General features: G+C 39.1%; 1 long non-coding RNA gene across 1 annotated transcript; it reads right to left on the bottom strand.

Annotated features, from left to right (window-relative positions):
- Positions 1–329: 329 nt before the first annotated feature.
- LOC125686909 (uncharacterized) lies at positions 330–6,158 on the bottom strand. Its single transcript, XR_007373938.1, has 3 exons — positions 6,093–6,158; positions 925–1,068; positions 330–780 (listed from the first exon to the last, which is right to left on the bottom strand). It is a non-coding gene; the product is annotated as an uncharacterized LOC125686909 (long non-coding RNA).
- Positions 6,159–6,392: the final 234 nt, after the last annotated feature.

A 6,392-nucleotide genomic window follows, 5' to 3' on the forward strand; every position in this document is an offset into this window, starting at 1 on the left:
GTGCTAATGATAAACTTTTATTACCCTATGATGAATCAAAATATTAGGAAACAAACTGAAGTAAATATTAGGGAAAGACTGGAAACAGAAAGTAACATGAACATTCAGAGGTAATACATGACAAGAAAATGGTACAAAATTGTTGATGATCTCACCCAACTGTCACTAGAATTCAGTGATATACTTTGATGAGAAGATACATTTGTGGAGTAGATAAAACTGCAGTGGTAGCAAATACATTGAAAGTGTTTTGGAGACACTGGACTTTGACTTACCAAATGCTTAATTTAAAACAATGTAAACAAGCTGGATAATGAGATCGAGCCAAATATAATCTGAGGCTATGGGGAGAGTTTATTCTCCTTTCTATGCATTCAGGGATTTGTATACAGTAATCAATTCTTGTGAAGCCACAAAAGGTGTTGATGTGAGAGCAAATCCCTTGAGAAACAGATCCCTGTAGCTTCAGAGGGGTAAACAACATAGAAGCAGAGTGTGGTTAACCCTACAAAACCCCTTTGCAGTGCTGTTCAGAAGTAAAAGAAAACAAGTCCTAAGCACATTTCTAAAGATGCTCTTGAATAGCAAAGAAATGCTGATCTCATGGAAATTGGTGGGGGAAAAAAAAAAAAAAAGACTTTCATGGATCTGAAGTTCACTGCAGGTCTCCAACACTCAGGATTCATATCTGAAGCTGTTCTCTCACTAGTTCAAAAGCAGTAGCTTGAATATTGCAGAATTCCAAACAGATTTGAATTCACCTTTTTAAGGGCCAGGTCTCTGTAATTGAAAAAGCACAGCAAGAGAACTGAAGCATATGAAAAAAACCAAGGCACCAATTATAGCAAACATGTTTCACAACCACAGACATTTATGATTAACATTCTAACAAATTTAAGGCCATACTGTTTCTAGTCTGCTTACCTGAACAAACCTCCTCTGGCCAAAGAGCAAACAAATGCTGTGAGGAAAGTGGAAATTATTTTTAAAGGTCCAGTTTAGTTCAGCTGCTTATTCTTTTCTTTGTCATTGTTCCAACCAACCTCCTTCCATCAGTTAGTAGAGGGTCTGCAGAAAGAGATACAGCATGTGAGGTGGAATTGCAGCCACAGAAGGCACATTACAGGTAACTTAAATATATACCCTGGGTGCAATTACATGTAAGAAGTCAATTCTGATTGCTCACTTCTGAATTATTAGTGAATACAGTCATGATCTTGCCTAGAAGTTGCCCTAAAAATGCCCTTTTAATTAAACATCTATAATTATAATCTTATCAAAAATAATTCTGGAAAGGAAATACATAGTTTATTCACTCATGTTGTAATTAAACATCCGATTGCCTTAAAGTCAAATCAGTTTAAATTATACATATTTAATGATAATGTCTTTGTTCAATTTATCCAAAATGTCAACAAATGAATAGGATATATCTTATGACACCTACTTATTTATTTTGAAAGATATTGAGAACTTGATGCTAAAATTTATTGGTGTTTTGTTAAACTAGTGTCAAACATAGAGCTTCCCTTCTGTGTGCAGTATGGTTTCTATTACTCTACATAATGTAATCTTCTTTTCAAGCATTATTATTACTATGAAAAGTAGCTGTGAGTAGTTAAATATTACAAATTGCCTCTACTTCCAATTTCAGGACTGATGATACAGCACAGCTACTAATATTTTATTACAGATTGCTGCTAACTTTGATCTATTATTTAAACTGACATCTTAAATACAACATAGATGTAAATGAAAACCTCCAATTAATCTGTTTTAAAAAAAAAAAAGTATGTGTGATCTACATGCAATTCTGGTTCTCACAGAGAAAAGAAAATATTTTCAGCTGCTCTCAGAGCTTTTATTGACAGCTGAAGGTGGTTATGAAAAGAAGACCTAGAGAAAGAAGACCTAGGAGTTTTCATGAGGAAAACTTAAGAGACAATGGCTGGAATTAAACACCATCTAAAGTAAAGCTACTATTGTAGTATTAAGGACAGCAGTCATTTCTCCTTCCCTTTGCCTACTATGCTGCTTTAGGAAATGTTCTTTCTTACTAGATACGCAGAACAAGTTTATCTACAATAATCCGTGCCTGTAATATTGCTACAGAAAAATATTCTAACTTCTGAATAGAGCCAATAGTTCGTAAAAACCAGACTTCACACAGCTAAAAACTTCAGGAACAACAACAACAAAAAGTGCATAGTTAGTAACCAGATTCCTTCTACTGTTCTGAAGGAGATGGCATTAATGTCAGCATTTGAGCCTCAGCGTAGCACTAATATGTTTGTCTCAACTGTGGAAGCAACTATGGTAGGTTTGAAATTCTTCTCTGTGACAACAATGTCGTAATAAGGGTAAATAATGTTCTTACAAGTAAAATAGAATATGCAACAAGTTTCTATTATAGAAGAGGTGCAGGTGACATCTTTTTGATATGCTTTGATTCTGAACCCAGAGAAGTCAGCCTCCTGAATGCCATTGGAGTGGGTTGACTGAAGAGCTGCTGCATAGGCACAGTATGTGGATCAATATATCTGCTTTTCCTATGTATAATTAAGGCTCCTGCTGACTTTCATCTTTGTTTCCTGATACATTGGTGCTAGAAACCAACATTGTGTTTGCTATCTCTAAAGTTGGCTGTTTGCGCTGTGAAATCCAAGAGGGACATGCTGCAAAACAGTTGGAAGGGACCCACAGGTACCCCTGGGCCCAAATCCAGGCTCCACACATCTCCAGCCAAAATCCAAACGCCACGTACGAGAGCGCCGTCCAAATGCTCCTTGAACTCCGGCAGCTCAGGGTCCGACCACCCTCTGGTGCAGACCCTGTCCCCACCCCCCAGCTGCCCTCCCCTGGCACAGCTCCATGCCGTGCCCTGGGCCCTGTCGCTGTCACACACAGCAGAGCTCAGCGCTGCCCTCCGCTCCCTCTCAGGAGCTGCAGCTGCCATCAGGCCTCCTCGCAGCTCCTCTGCTCTGCGCTGAACAAACCCAGGAGACTCAGCCACTCCTCACACGCCTTGTCCTCTAGATCCTTCACCAGCTTTGTAGCTCTCCTTTGGACACTCTTTGGTCACTGCTTTATGTACTCCTTATATTGTGGCACCCAAACCTGCCTGCTGGGCCTGGGGCACCCCAGGGTACGGTTGGCCCTTTGGGCTGCCATGGCACACTGCTGCCTCATGTTCAATTTGCCACCAACCAGTGCCCCTAGATCCCTTTCTATCAGGCTGCTCTCCAGCCTCTCATCCCACAATCTGTACATATAATCCAGATTGTCCTGTCCCAGGTGCAGAATTCAGTTATTACTCTTGTTAATCTTAAAAGAAATAATATATGTTAAATATGATTTTAAAAATGTTAAATAAGTCTAAATGGTAGAGTTCTTGACATAACCCTATACCTGCATGTTCTTAACTGAAGTATTCAGTTCCACTGGATTTCTAACTGGATGAGAATAATGTACTGCTCTGAAGAAGGAAAAATAAATAAAATAAACCTTTTTTTTAATGAGAGCGCTTATTCCAAGAACATAAAGAATGATTCATAAACTAGAAAAAAATTTAAACACAAACCATCAGGCCCTGCTGAATCAAATTGGAATATCATAAGCCAAGGAGATTTTTATTTTACTTCTGTTGTGCAAGACTGGTAGAGAAACATTGTGAAATATCAAAGAACTTAACTGTCCTGGTTTCATCTGAGACAGTGTTGACATTCTTCATAGTATCTGGTATTATGCTATGTTTTAGTTTCAAGAGAAAAACTGTGTTGATAACACACCAATATCCAAGTTGCTGCTGCGCAGTGCTGTACAAAGCTAAGGACATTTCTATTTTTTCAGCTTTTTGTACCATTCTGCCAGCAACGGTGCTGGAAGTGGACAAGTTGCTGGGCAGTTGACCTAAACTGGCTAAAGAGACATTCCATACCATATGAAATAATGTGGAAAAAAAACTATAAAAGCAAGGGGAGTTGCCTGTAGGGACAGGGGGACAGTCACTGCTTGTGAACTGCCTAGCATTAGTCAGCAGGTGGTGAGCATTAATTGTTCTGTAAATGTATACATGTATATATACATACATATATATGCCTCTCTCTCTCTCTCGGGAGGAGTACAAGGATGTTGCTAGGATATGCAGAGAAAAAAAATGGCAAAAGCCCAGCAAGACTTTAATCTGGCCACCAGTGCAAGAGATAATAAAAAATGTTTTCACAAATACACCTACAGCAAGAGGAGGACCAAGGAGAATCTCCATCCTTTATTGGATGTGGTGGGGAATATTCCCACCAAGGATGAGGAAAAGGCTGAAGTTCTCAGTGCCCTCTGTCTTTAATGGCCAGACCAGTATTGTCAGCGTAATCAGCCTCCTGTGCTCAAAGTCAAGTACGAAGATCAGAGTAAACCCCCTACATTTCAGGAGAAAACAGTTGTAGATCTGCTACTCCACCTCAGCTGAAAAAGCCTTAGTGCTTTTAGCACTGCATTCAGTTTTGGGGCCCTTACTACAAGAAAGACATAGAGGTCCTGGAGCACATTCAGAGAATAGCAATGAACCTGGTAAGGGGATTGGATCACAAGTCGTATGAAGAATGGGTGAGGAAACTGGAATTGTTTTGACTGAAAAAGAGGAGGCTCAGAGGAGTCCTTATTGCCCTCAACAACTATCTGAAATGAAGTTGTAGCAAGGTGGGTTGGCATCTTCCTGCAGGTAACTAGTAATGGAATGAGAGGAAATGGCCTTAAGTTACACTAGGGGAAGCTGGATATTTTGAATAATTTCAGGAAGAATATTAGCACCCTGGGACAGACTGATCAGGAAGGTGGTGGAGTCACTTTCCTGGAAGTGTTCAAGAAATGTATAGATGTGGCAGTTATGGACATAGTTTAGTGGGCATGGTGGTGATGGCGATGACAGTTGGATTAGATGATATTAGAGGTCTTTTCTGATCTTAATGATTCTATGACTATTATTACTGCTATTTCTCTCTTCATTTCCTGTCTTACTAAAAAGTTTCAATCTCAACCTATGAGTTTATACAATCAAGAGGTATACAGAGGTGTACAATCAGTAAGTGTACAGAGGTTAAGCTAAGTAGGATTATTGCAGTGGAAAGATAACAAAACAAAGAATGCTCACCAATGCTGTAGGCTCACAATAAACTCCACGAGGAGTGATCTCCAGAAAGAGATCCTTCCTCAGTGGCAGTCAGCATTTAAGTGGGAATTAGGAGAGGTGCAGCCAGGCTCCATCCCTCCTGGAAGCACAAGTGAATTACTTCACTGTGCTCCTGCGGCTGACTCATTGCTTGCCTCAAGTAGTTAATCAGAGGTTCAGGCCATGATCAACAGTTCCCATACAGAAGTCTACTTTTTTTTTTTTTTTTTTTTTTTTTTTTTTTTAATTCTCTCTTCCATCCTACTGAAGGGAGGAAAAGTAATTTAAAGTGTGTGATAGTTAGGTGCATGGGGGTTAAACCACAACAACATAGAACATTTTCTAGACTGCTGCATCTTCCTGAAAGAATATTTTGACTGAAGTTATGTGAACTGACAGAAAGAATACTGTCTGTGCATATCACCTGCAAAAAGACTGCAGAGAATATTAGCAAATACAAAAGAAGATTGCAGTTTGTTGCCAGTGCAATAAAATTCTCATTTAAAGGCATTTTAATAGAGTAACTAGAAATACAGAAACAAGCTCTTGATAGTATAGAATTACAATTGTGGAATTAATTTCTCTTGGTTTGGAAAAGACATAGATAGATACTGCTTCAGGAATCAATTGACTGGTTTTTATTTTTGACTTTATATCTTTTAAGAGTATCTCTTTTGTGGGAACACATTAATCACCATTTTCAAACAAAATCTCTTTTGCTCATTTTTTTTTTCCTCCTCCCAACTGTTTTGGTCTTTTTTTTCCTCCCTAATATTTCCCAAACTGCTATCACTTACGATATGAGATTAAAATATTATTGCATTTTACAGATGTATAAGCAATGAATATTAAGATGTTATAATTATGAAATAAACAAGAGAGCTAGGCAAAGCAGGTTATAATAACAAAAAGAGGAGAGGATGCTTACCCATATCCTAGGCTTGCTTATGAAACTCCAGCAGAGCGAATCTCCAGAAGAGATCCTTCCCTGGTGGTAGCCAGCTCTTAAATGGGTCTAGGAGAGCTGGAGCCAGGCTCCACCCCTTCTGGCAGCGCAGGTGAATTGCCTTCAGCTCTGCTCTTGTGCCAGACTCATGGCTCGCCTCAGGTGATCAATCAGAGGTTCAGGCCATGATTCAGCAGTTCCCATATAACAGATAAGGAAATGGAGACAAATAGACTTCCTTGAAACCACCTAATGAATCTGTAGTACAAACAGAACTAAAAC

This window comes from Lagopus muta, chromosome Z (genome assembly GCF_023343835.1).
Source record: "Lagopus muta isolate bLagMut1 chromosome Z, bLagMut1 primary, whole genome shotgun sequence".
Taxonomy (NCBI): domain Eukaryota; kingdom Metazoa; phylum Chordata; class Aves; order Galliformes; family Phasianidae; genus Lagopus; species Lagopus muta.